The sequence below is a fragment of the Tyto alba genome, unplaced genomic scaffold (assembly GCF_018691265.1).
Source record: "Tyto alba isolate M040663 unplaced genomic scaffold, T.alba_DEE_v4.0 Super-Scaffold_1, whole genome shotgun sequence".
Taxonomy (NCBI): domain Eukaryota; kingdom Metazoa; phylum Chordata; class Aves; order Strigiformes; family Tytonidae; genus Tyto; species Tyto alba.
Genome location: NW_024881261.1, coordinates 36,531,914 through 36,545,169, shown reverse-complemented (window position 1 = coordinate 36,545,169; position 13,256 = coordinate 36,531,914). Strand labels below are relative to the sequence as shown.

The 13,256-nt window shown below is 46.5% G+C and overlaps 1 protein-coding gene across 5 annotated transcripts in view; it reads right to left on the bottom strand.

The window, feature by feature from the left end:
• The window catches only part of TET1 (tet methylcytosine dioxygenase 1), a 73,202-nt gene extending 67,234 nt beyond the window's left edge, over window positions 1-5,968 (bottom strand). For all 5 annotated transcript variants that reach the window (XM_042791387.1, XM_042791392.1, XM_042791399.1 and 2 more), the window contains exon 1: window positions 5,701-5,968. The gene's annotated coding sequence lies outside the window, so the exon portion shown is untranslated. The remainder of the gene's footprint in view (window positions 1-5,700) is intronic.
• Window positions 5,969-13,256: the final 7,288 nt, after the last annotated feature.

Sequence of the window (13,256 nt, the reverse complement as noted above, 5' to 3'; positions counted from 1 at the left end):
TGATTTTTTTTCTTTTAGTACAGAAAAACATACCTGTTTGGCAAGAATGTAGAAAAGTATCAAAGCCAAAGTGTTGCTTCTTTTCATGGCCAAAATGAGAGGCTATGAACATCTAATGGTTGAAGACTTGCCTTTTGCTTGATAAACAAAGAATGCTGGTATTTGTAGGAAACTGACTGGCATTTAAACGCTGTGTTAAAGAAGATGGCAGAGGCTGCTAGTATTTATCTTGCTCCAAGATGACAATACAGGGGCACAGGAACAGCAACAGTTTTATCCATTTTGTTTCCATGCCTAAAGGAAAATTCTTTTTTTTCTTCAATTAGTACTTGACTTCAGTTATATTTGTCTGGGACTCTGAGCACCAACGTGACCATAAGCTCTTGAGAGAACAGCCTGACAGCAAGAGATTTTTTGCTTCCCCTAAAGAAAGCCCAGTGTCTTGGTGAATACTAGCCTGCCACAACAACCTTAACCACTAGACAAAAACTGTCTAACACTTTTAAAATAAAGTGCCTAAGAAAACTAAGTTACAGTGTTATTTCTTTGTTTACTCTTCCACATGTAACACCAAAATATTAGGTAGCTACAGACTCAGTACTCAAGTTTTGTTTTCTGCAACACTAGGAAATATTTCACCTTCCCTTTTCCATTTAACGCACTGGCAATGACTTTCTTGATGCCTGCAGCAGTTGTAAATTGTCTTGTGTCACTTCTTAAGAACAACAAGTGGCTCTATCACATCAGTCACATTTCATAGCAAGAAATTAACTGTATTTCCAAAATATCTATGCGGACTTAGCAGGATTATCAAACATCAGCCTCATGGGGCAGTATAATTTGGCAGTTTTCCATCATCCTGGAGAGAAACAAACTTACTTTACTGCTCTCTTCTGAAAGTCAAGCCAGGTGGGACATACCAGGCCCTCCCTGAGAGCAGAGGACAGGCATCTCTGTGAAGTTAAACTCGTAATAGGTGCAGGAGGGTTTGCAGGGAACTGCCCTAGATAATAACAGTGCATCCCCAAGCCATCTGTTACTTGAGCTGACTTATCTCTTCTAATTCATGTGCAAAGCTGAAAGCTGGTTTTAAGGCCCGTTGCTTAATTTTTGCTCATTCACAGTAATAAATCTGGAGCAATACCACTGACTGCTATAATCCTCAACAAATACTGCTAAATAGCTAATCAAGGGCTAAATCTTCTAGTCCCTCTTGGTCAAAATTCCAAATAATCATAATGACAATTTTGCCTACAAAGTAATTGGGGAATTTAACCCCATACTGCTGGAATGACTCCAGAAAAGAAAAACAAAACAAAACAAGAACAAACAAAATAAACACCCAACCCCCAAGCCCCTCCTGCTTTATCGTATTTGCTTTCCCTTTACACAAAAGGGTAAAAAAAATAAAGCAAGTTTTCCTTTTAGAGGTGGTGTCCATCAAGATTCTGTTCTGTAACTTGATTCTTGCTGAAAGATGGGGGGGGGGGGGAAGAGATTAAAAGATGTGTTCTCATAAAATGGTGGCAGGTTTTTTTATGGCATCATGAAAGAAAGGCAAGTGACCCCTGAACAAACACAGCTGCATGGGGGGGGGGGGGGAAGAAAAATAACAGCTAGAACTAGTTGAGCCTGATTTCACTAGTCAGATGCACTAATTAAATACATTTTGTTTCAGTGCTTAGGTATCTTTTAAAAAGTCACTTGAGGTTGGCCCCAGTGGGGAAACAAGATCTGGAAGCTTTCATAAAAGCTCCTTAATAAGAGGCAGGTCCCAAGCAATAAGGGCCATAATTTGACTTCAAAGTTGTCACACAAACTCAGATCTACAACTTTGAATTGAAAAGCATCTCATCTGCTGGCAGTAAATGCTCTAGAGAAAGATGCAAGAGACACCAGATAAGACAGACATTAGAAAATCTGACCCTCACGTTAGGTGCAAAAGGTTTTTTCACCGCATATCACCTGCATATTCCTCCCAGCTGCATCAGTGTCAACCTGCTTTTCAATCTTGCCTAATTCCCTTCGTCTACTGATTGTTCTGTACAGCACTTTGTATTTGAAAAGAAGGGAAATGGGTTAGGAGGAGGGAATTAGCTTTAATTTTCCCTTTCCCCCCTTCTTTAATCCTTGAGTACCAATTTGGTTTTGGCTACGAAATAAAAATGAAACTTCTCATCTGCCTGCTCAGTACCTTGAGTTACTTCATACACAGTCTTGCAAAGAGGCTTCCCCAAACTCCCTCTGCAGAGGATCCCCCCTCACTCACCACCCCACAGCCCCCCCAGACCTCTCCTCCCACAGTCCTGGTTCAGGTGGTGTTTCTATAATCTCACATGCCATTCAAGAATATTGCTTTCCACTTTACTACCTATACACTTCCAGGTTTACTTCACAGGACTTTGCCACTCTTAAGGCAGTCAGGCATGTTTTATCCACACATATTAAACCTTGACTTAAATCAACAATTTCCAGTAGCATAACTGCAAATCTGGGACGGGCACTGCAGGACGCCACCTCAGCTTCTGACAGACAAAGGCGTACGCTCAAATCATAATCCTTTTCCCACTGACATCAGTAACACAAGAAGATGTTAAGCAGATCAAGCACCAAGGCCTAAATTTTTGTCCTGGCTGGCCCTGGAAGACCACCTTGGCGCTTGGAGGCTAAGCCTGGATCAGGCAGGAGAGTGCCACCACGTCCCACTTCCCTCCGCTGCGTGGGGAGCCGAAGACTGCTGTGAAATAGGGCACTCTCAATGAATTCACCAAGAGATGTCCATGTTTAGCATTTTGCAATGTCATGATTTCATGCACCTTGGAGCTTGCACAGTGAGTGAAACAGCAATTAAAAACAAAAAAGTACCAGGAAAAAAAAAAAAAAAAAAAAGCCTGCCTGACTTAGGGAAAGCTCTATTAGAATGATTTAAAAAAGAAAAAAGTGTGGCAAGGAACCACACATGCTTCAACCACAAAACCAGATTAAGCCTCAGACAAACAACTGGCATCAGAAATCCATTGTGAAGACTCACGCCGCATGTGCAAGTATCCTCCCTCCAGCTCAGGCAGGAGCACGGGGCTCCCTTTAAATGCAGCCAAATACCAACTTTAACAGGAGGAATGCTAAAAAGTAAAAAGATACCAAGTAATTTCTAAGGGTTCACCAAATGAAAGCCCATTCCACCAGAACATTCCAGGTACTTCTGAATATTAAAAAAAACAAGCAAAACAAATAAAACTCCTCAGCTAATCATACTTCCCTCTAATTCTGCCTTTATGCTGTTTCAAACACTGCATTTCTTTTTGACACTATAATTCTTCAGGGGTTTTGCCTTTTCTTAACAAAGAAAAAAAAAAAAACACTAAGTGAATCACCTTATCTTAAACTCAATTAAAATAAGGGGGAGGTGGAGGGAAGAACCTTCAGGCAAAGATTAAGCCTGGAAAATTTCAGCCTGAAAGGTGTTTTGAAATGTAAGTAACTGAAAACAGAAAGCAGGATGGAAATGCTTAGGCCAGCTTTAACAACCAAGGGTAGCACACCAGCCATAATAAAACACTATCAGAGGGGATTTTGAATTATTACACAGTGAAGTCTTGGCTCTTACTGAAACCATAAATATCAGAAAGTTCCTTGGTATGTGTCTCACCTGGAATTCTTCCCTGATTACCTGCTTTGTGCAACCCAGCCCGCCCTCGTCTCCTCCAAGCACAACCAACTCCTCTTGGCCAAAAGGACTGAGCCTCAACCACCACCCACCCTTGTGCTGCCGGAGAAACTGCTTCTGAACAGCACAAGCCAGCCTTCTCCTTTACGCTCAGGGTCGACCAGGCTACCTGCCCAATTTTGCCCAGACCAACAATAAAAGCTAAGTTTTCTGGATTCAATCTCTACTCCTAATTCATGTTGGCTGACATTAATGAAAACAAGGTGATTACTGCACAGAATAGCCGTTTGCCTCTCCACAAGAGTACCTTAAAAACAGTACTGAGCACAGCTGGGAAGAGCTACTATTTGGAAGATTTTTATTTTTTTTTTTTTTTCACTAGCAGTATTATTATTTTCACAGCTTTCCCGATTAGCTTTAAAATTTAAAGAGACACCTTTGCCCTAGAAGTCTGCTTGCTCCCGTTTAAATATCTAAGGCTCCGAGCGCATCTCTGCCCAGTTTCACCATTCCTAACACTTGTAGAAAGAGAGCTCTCGGGCCGGGATCCACACTGGTGCAGCCGCCCTGACCGGCTGCTTCACAGGGGCCACGTCTCACAGCCCCACTCGAGAGGGTGTGCACCGACGTGGGTGTGCTCACGCCCTGCTCCGAGATGCCTACTCGCATGCTCCCCTCTCCTCCTTAAAGCAGCAGCATCTCAGCACCGCTACGTGGGCCGAGAGGCGAGTGATGCGAGCTACGCTGCTCTCCAAGCATCTTTGGGGTGCCTGCCACAGGATAGGCTGGCCGGGTGGGGGACACGCTTGGCGTGACTCCTTCGACTATCCCTGCGCCCGGTCCCTCTGCGAATCCAGTGTGTTCCTCGGGCGTTAGCAGCCCTACCTTTGGAAGGTTAGCTGGTCCTGCCTCCCAGCAAGGCCTGCTCCTTTTTCCTTACCCAGCCCGTTCGGCGAACCGTAATCCTTCTCCCCTGGCTCCATCCCACCGCGGGGCAGGGACCAGCTCTGCCAGCACCAAACCTCCTGTCGCGACAAGGCCACCACTTCTCCCCCCGCCTCGCCCCTCCAGCTCCAGGAGCAGCTGGAGAGGCACCTCCGGGGCTCCAGCCCCGCCGGGCTCCGGCTCCTCCAGCGCAGGCAGGCGGACCCCGACGAGGGGGGGGAAGGGAAGGGGCAGGCAGAGCCCGCCTTGGGGGGGGGGGGGGGGGGGGAGAAGGCAGCGGCTCCTCGTGGCCCAGCCCCGCCGCTGACCGTACCCCCCCCCCCCCAAACCCAGGAGCCCTCCCCGGGGCTGCAAACAATGGGGTCGGCCCCAGGCACCCGCAGCACCCAGTTGCTCCCGCGGCAAAGGCGGGGAGCAGCCCCCGGGGATGCTCCCCTCCACAGACACGCACCCCCAGAGCGATGCTGCTGCTGCACGGCCCTTGCGCGCCGGGGTTGGTTTTTTTTTGGGGGGGGGGGGAGGGGGGGAAGGGGGTGGCTGCGGGGGGTTTTCCGGCTGGCCGGGGGCCCCGGCTGCCGGGCAGGGTCCCTTTAATTGTTCCCTGCCCTCCGCGGAGGCTGCAGGCAGTTTCTCTCGCCTGGCGGGTTTTTCCAGGCAGGCTCTGGCCGCTGCAGCGCAAACACGCTCCAGCACAGCCAGGGAGACCGGACTTTTTCGCTCTTTCGGCCAACAAACTGCGTTTTGCATTTGAATAAACCCCCCCCGCCACCCCCCCCCAGCCTGCCCGCCCGCCTTTCCCACTCGCCTCCAAACAGCCCGACCCGTGGGGCTCCCAGCTCGGCCGCGGGGGTACAACCCACCCCCCCAATCTCCCCACTCCACCCACTCCACTCAACTTTGCAACGAGCCAAGCGGCTAAGCGAGAGAGGAAGGGGGGGGGGGGGGGGGGGGGAGGGAGATGGCTTTAAAAAAAAAAAAAAAGGGGAGGGTGGGAAAATAAGAGGGGGGGGGGGAGTTTGAAAGTAGAGGTCTCCGTCCCGTGTCCGACCCCCCCCCACGCCCGTAGCAGCCCCGTCCCACGCACGTACCAGGGCTGCGGCGCGGCCGGCCCGCAGCTCTCGGGAAGGGGCGATGCTGGCATGGCTCGGTGCTCGGAAAGGAGGGGGACGGGGAAGGGGAAAGGGGAAGGGGGGGGGGGGGGGGGAAACGGGACGAGGCGCGGTTCACGGCCCGGGCCCCCGCGGGCGGGCGGCTCCCATGGCGCGACGAGCCCCAGGCGCGGGAGTGGGAGCCCCGGGCCGCGAAACGTGGTCTCGGCGGCGGCGCACGTCGCCCCTGGCCGGACCCTCCGGGGGGGAGCGGGGAGGGGGCGGCTCGGCGGGGCGCTCGCCGCACCGAGCCCTCCCGGCAGGCGGCAAAACGCGCCCTGGATCCCCGCGGCTGGAGCGGGATTCGCCGCCCCCCCACCACCACATCCCCCCCTCCACGCATACACCACCCCCACACCCCACACCCCCCCCCCCGGAGACCCGGCCGGTGGCGGGGACAGCGAGGGGTGGCGGCGGTCCCGCCCCGGTTTTCCAGCCCCCCCCCTCCACGCCCCGGGGAGCTGCAAGCGCCGTGGCAGGCTGGTAACGCCGCGGATTTATTTACCAACAACAAAAATAAAGAAAATGACGGCAATAAGAGAAAAGGCAAATGACTCCGTTACTCGCCGAGGCTGCGGTTTGACGCCGCATACCTCCCGCTCGGCAACGGAGGTGACACCCTCCGAAATCATCTTTTTTTTTTTAAGGCTGGAAGAGGGAAAGTCTGGTCAGCCGTGAAGGGTTCGCCGGGAGCCAAAGCCCCATCCCCTCACACGTGCCATCCAAGAGGACCCTCAAACACCGGCGTCCCACGAGTGGAGGAAACACGCTCAGAAGCACGGGGAAGATGCTGGCTGAGAGGAGGAAGAGCTGCTGAGCCGCCCTCTCCTCTCCCGCAAGGAAGAAGGAGGGGGAAAAAAAAAATAAAGCCTTTTTCTCCCCATCCCCCCACCTCATCCATTAAGAACCGCTGATGATATTTGCTGCTCCTTTCCAGAGGGAAGCGGCTGAGCAAAATGTTATAGTAAGAGGAAGAGTCAGTCCAGCCTTCTCACACGCCTCATTATCGCTACAGCCTTTGTCAGAGTGGAAAGCAGGCCACCAAGTCTAACGTCTCTTCAGACTGGAAAACAGATGTTGGGAATGGGACCTATGAAACAATATAGCCCAGCAGTACTTTTCAAAAAAAAAAAAAAAAAAAAAAGCTTCATTATTATTAAATCTCTAACTGTTACAGTATAAAGCACTTCCAGCGTGAACCACCCCATTCAAATACAAGCTGGCAGAGAGGCTTTTCTACCGCACGCAAGAGAGCCGTACTGTCCACATCCATTCCTATAAAGATGCTTTTAAATGCCAGTGTTTTTCTAACTATTTTAGTTGACATGTGGGAAAGGAGCAGCAGCGGTACAGACCTGCACAGCTCATTACTGCTGCAGTTCAGTGCTGGCAGGGAGGTAGCCCATCACCAGTTCATACCTCCATCCTCCTCTTTCCTCCCCTTTATTCCCTTTAAGTGTAAAAAGAACAGTTGGTGAATCTCAGCCAAGCTCACAGACATTTCAGATGCAACAAGGTGAACCCAACAACACATACACCTGAATTTTGAACATTTGCCCCATCAGCTCTCAGTGGCAGGTAATTTTAGCAACATACATGAATCCTCTTTGCTGGGTGTAACCATATCATCTCCTCAATCTGACAGCTTGCTTTTCTAGAGAGCTAGAAATCAAGACTTCTGTCATTCCAAAGACCTGCTGTGATAAAAGAAGAGCTAACAGAAGCTATTTTTATAAGATAAAATAATAGATGATCTGAGAAGTAAAAGAACTATTGCTCTCTCATTGCTGCACAGAGCGAAAGTAAGTAGAAGGAACTTCATGATAAAGCCCCACATGAGTATATTCCTTGGAAAATGGTAGTAAAGTTGGAAGTTGTGGGCTTGAACAAAATCCAGAGCAAGACAAGTGACTTGGAAGAAAACAACAAGCAAGGAAGGCTCCGCCTTGGTTAGAATAAACAGGTTAATAGGAGCACCCAAACACCAACATGTACAATCACAGCTCTATTAAAAACATGCCAAAGGCTGGGAAACAAACAGGAATTAACAGCTGTTCATTTTCACAGCCACAGACGTATATGCTTATGGTCTTTTTCAACACTAATATATATACCCTAGGAAGTGAGTAGCACCAGGTGACAACCTCTCCTGGTTACACTAAGGTACTCAGCCTACCAAGGCAAGCTGAGTATAAACATTTGGAGAAAGATCTCACAGTAATGACTGGCAGGGCAACAAAATGGTGGATGAAACCCTTTCACTAAAATGCAAAGTGAAGCACGTGGTGGGGAACATGGAAATTACAGCCCCTGAATTAGCTACCACCATTCAAAATAGAAATCTTGTGACAGATACTTTTGTGATCCTGTTCTGTGTGCTCAAGTGGACTGTTAGGAATCATTACAAAAGGAGAACAGAACAGGAAGCATCACTACACCATCATTGTTTAGTCCAGATCGATTGCTTACATCTTGAATATAACATGCAGTTCCAGTCTGCTTAAAAGGTGCAAAGCGGAACTTAAAGGCCCAGAGCAATGTAGCAAGGGTGGCCAAAAGCACAATGAGCAGCTAAATACATCAATATTTTCACCTTGGATAGAAGGCAATCTGAGTGCAATGCCAACCAGTATATTATAAAAACAAGAGCAGCATGGAAAGTGTTACTGGAGAGTGAACACTTACTGTTTCTCCGAAGTAGAAGATATCAGTTTATCAAACAGATGACAGCTATTTCTCCATGCAGCATGTCCAACCATGGAACTCACTGCTACAGTACATCGTAGATGCTGAAAACTTCACAGGTTAAATTTCTTTAAAGCAAAAATAACACAAGAAAGTTTAACCAAAAGCTACTTAACACAATAGTAATATTTTAGCTATACATTACCTGAAGCTAGAGGAGTGTGATGAGGAAACAGCCCGTATGCTACTCAAGCTTTCTTCCCTATGTATGTGCTACTGGCTACTGTCAGGGGTAAAGTTTTAAGCCGGCAAACCTCTGATCTGACACAGTGCCACCATCCCCGTGCTTTTATCCAAAATAACATGCAAATTGCTACGTACCTGCAGAATTAATATAACTGGACAACACAGTACCAAAGAACACAGTGCATAAACCCATAAGTAGTTCTGCACTGCAGGTAGCTCTGGTGAAGTGTAAGTCTGTGGTGAGTATTGAGCCATGAGGGGTTTGTTGCGCCCACAACAGCCAGCAGCACAAAGACCTCCCTAGCCAGCACCCAGCCCCACCATACACACACAAGGCAAAGAGGACAGGACGAGGAGCGGTATCCACAGCCAGGAATCCAGTTAATAAATCAGCTTCCAGGAGATAAGACAGGCCTGAGGTTGAACTAAGAAGTCAACGTGCAGGTCAAAAGCAGGTCTGGTGAGCAAAGATAGACACAATCCAAGTAGATACTGAGTAGGGTCCATGGTGACTAAATAGGGCCAGGGCCGAGCTCTAACTCAACAAGACCTATAGGTCAGCCAGGGCTGAGCTTAAAATAGAGCTCCTGGGCCCATGGGCAGAGGAGGTGGGTGGAGGCCCCAGGAGCTGCTCAGGTCCATTAAAGCCTGTTAGTGTCCACAGGGCTCTGACCCTGGAAACAGAACATTTCAGGTATGTTGTCCCTATATCAGTCTCCCAAAGTCATCTGGATCAGACCTCTGCAACAGGCACGGTGTCAGTCCAGGCTAGGGAATGTTAGACATGTCACCGATGCTGAACCTAAGTTAAGCCCTCCACAAACCAAAAGCTCTGGGAATTACACTGCAAAGACACCTGTGCTGCTTTGTAAGGGAAAGATCGGATCTAAGCAGGCCTATTTTGGCTAGACCTGCTTCCCTTGTAGTGGAAACATGATGCTGAGACATTAGACCTGTCTCCTTGTGCAGCTACAAAGTCTGGATCAAAGCACCTGCCTTGCAAAGCCTCCCTCCCGTTTATTAGCCCACACTCCAGTGTGACAAAGTGACCAGCCTGCTCCCAGAGCAGGCGAGACCTAGGAAGGTCTGATGCTGCACTGCTGTGGTGCTGTGCCTGCGAACCCAGCTGAACACAAGCCAACCACTGCTAATGCCTTTGTATTTGTAATACCGATGATCAGATAAATCACCCACAGCATTGTTAGTTGGCAGTATCTGAAAGAGAAAAGTCTTGAACAACACGGGTTTAATGCAGAAACTCTTGAATTCTAATTGTGGTTTTGACAATGACTTCCTCATTTAGTGTTTCTTGGCCCTGGTTCTGTAGATAGTATCTACCTGGCTGATTGGCGCTGAAAGTAAGTTAACATTTGTAAGCATGCTGAACACAGATATTTTAAGCGTTAATACTATTTGACATGAAGTAAGGCCAGAAGGGACTATGATTTTATCTTCTGATGCCCATTATACAGGCCCATTGAATTTATTCTAAATATTTCCTATCTGATGTTCCTGACCTGCGGTGAACAGCAGTTTGTCCCCAGTTTCATTTTTTTTTTTATTTGAAATTTTGGCCCTTACTTCACTGCATGAACAATGTAAAGCATGAGTGCAGAGTGGCTGTGTCATTCCTAGCCAGTAAACACTACATCTGGGAAGACATGGCTAAATTTGCACACAGCAACCTGGCAGTTTTGGATGCTTCAAGTCTACTGCACATTTGCAGTAAGCCATGCGATACCAGAGGGCATGACGTGCACCCAAAAGAAAGGAAGAGGCCTGCTTAGCTAGAGAAATTTGGCACCACTATATTTGCAGACTCACTGGCTTTGGTGAGGCAAGTATTTCTGTTCCTTAAAGACACCATTGCCACGCTACATGAAGGAGCTGTCAGGGTCCTGAGGGTGCCAACGGGTGTTAAATGGCCCTGACCAGCTTCACCTGGGGCCTTCACCCACACAAGGGTCCATGGGCCTGGAGCTCCATTTAAGCTCAGGCCTGGCCAGACAATTGCTCCTTGGTAAAACTCTGTTACAGATGTGCTTGTTTTGAGTCCTGGCTCTGTTTCTTATCTGGACCTAGTTGCTAGATGAATCTCAGATTTGTCTCCAGCTTTGTTTTGGGCCTTTATCTGCTGCTGTTCCTTACTTGCTTCTCTGGGTGGACCCTCGATGTGCTTTGTGACTGTGGATGGAGCCTGTTCTCAGCACCCCTCTCTACCTGTCCTGCTGCAGGACTGTGCCCCGCAGGTGCAGGTACTGCCCATGCTGTGCTCACCCTTGGCTCCTAGCTCCTCTCGCCTCAGGAAGCAGCGCTGTCCTGTCTCCTTGCTGACAGAGATAAAAAGAGCTTAAGATGCCACACTGGCAAAGAATTGAGATTTCCTCGAGTATTTCCATTTTGCAGTCTGTAATTTCTGTTGCAGAAGAAGAAAAAAAGTTCCTTGAATTCCTGAGTCTCATGTGGGTAAAGTTCTGTACTTCTAGAGGTTTTGGATACGCTTTGAGGCAAATAAACAGGCAACTCAAATGTTACTTTGGATCAGTAACTAATAAAGACCAGAAGCAAGTATAAAGTGAAAAAAAAAAAAAAATTCTGATGCCTATAGCCCAGAGGCATGACACTTCAGGATAATTTGCACAACTGTCTCAAAACAGAGCTTGATGTACATCAGCATTTTAAGAGCACTGAAAGCAATATTTTCAGTGACAATTGCCATGAGAATAAATTGCCTAACTTTAGCCTTGATAATTTAGATTTTAAATATCTTTATAAAAACAAGCGTCCTCAACAACAAAAAACTGCCTACCTTCTTGAATTTTTCTTCAAGTTAGCAGTGCTGCTTTTGAATATCTTGACTTTAATGTCTTCCCATGTTTATCATCAACCTGCCAGGGAAGGATGACATAGTGTCAGGCGTGAGTGTAACCTGAGTGACATTAAAAATGCTGATGACTTTTAAGAATGGGTCATAAAAGAGAAGTCACCAGAGAAATTCTCTAAAGGACATAAACCCTTCAAGGTAAAAAGATGAAGTGACAGCAGTGAGGATTTTAAGATTTGAAGGTGCAAATAATGAATTACTACTGAAGTTGTTTTCTTTACTAGTTTCTGAGCATCTATATCAGCGAGTACTTAAAAAAAAAGCTACATACATAAGCTCGTTGATTAATTCCTTTGCATGTTACTATATCTCTCTGAGATGTTCTGTTTAATTTTGCAATGCAAGTTTCTTATTGCTTTCCTAAACAGTATGCATTCGAGGTGCACGCCTCCCTAAATTACAAGGGTTTACAAAGTACCTTCCTGAAGTATCTTGCCTGTATTGGAAAGAAGTAACAGTCCATTTATGCAGTTATTGGATTTTTCTAGTCACTGATGAAACTCTAGAAACTAGATGACTTTCAGCTGTTAGTGTCGTTGCAACACTTTTCTGTGCGAAATGAGTAAACGAATTAAGTTTCTGCAGTTGGAGCTGGTAAAGCAGCATGACTGCTGTGGTGGTGGGGGAGGCTTTTCCGGAGCAGAATCCCAAAAGAATACAAGCTGGCTGGGGACAAGCGCATCAACAGTGCCTATAAAGCTTGCTGCAGTAACGCACGGAACAGTTGCTTTTCCATTAGCCACTTAAACATCAGAGTGACTTCAACAAAAATTATTAATTTCCCAGGTATATTAAAAAATGTTAGAAAGTTTGAGAGTTTCTGCTATAAAGGACTTATTCCGTATTCAATATTATTCCATTATTCAATATTACTTATTCCATATTTCTGGAAGAAGTCTGTCCACCTTTTCTACATATTTTTTTATTATTGGAAAAAAATGCGTATTGTAACAGCCATTTCCCAAATACATAAATGACATAATGATCAAACAGAGCAAAACAAAGTTTTCCCAATGTTGAAGCAAACTTAATTTTAAGGAATGTAACCTATTAAAGGAAAAAATGAGTAATTTCTGTTGAAGGCAGTTTGACACAAGAAGGAAGAAAAAATGTTCCAGCAAATTTGTTTGGAAATGGGTTCGTTTTACTTGTACAGGCATTGAGGTCTGTTTGACTGTTTACTTCATGTTAAAAGACAGACTTTTAAAACAGGATTTTGGTATGTGAAATACTTGAAACTCAGGTCAAGATGTACGGAGCAAAAATTGCATGAGAAGTATATGAGTAACTGCAGAAGACTGAGAGGGAAGGTGACAGCATTAACTCTCCCAGCAGTGTCTGGCACCAGGTATGCTCTCCTTCCCTACACCACGCACCAGCATTCAGAGTGTGGTGTTTTTAAGAGCCGAGGACAAAAATCGTGACTAAATGCCTCCTGGAAAGCCCAATACACCTTATTCAAGAGAGACATTGTAGAAAACCAAAAAAAAAAAAAAAAAAAAAAAAAAAGGCAGAAATTGTTGACAGCTACAAAGATGATGCCAGGTTTGACCCGAGTCTGAAAAACCTCTTTTTTTTTTTTTTTTTTAGTGTGTACTTCTCTTTTTGACACATTTAGAAACTGTAATATTTTATTTTTTTTCTAGATTTCAAAGTAATTGGAGACAAAAGGACTCTTGAT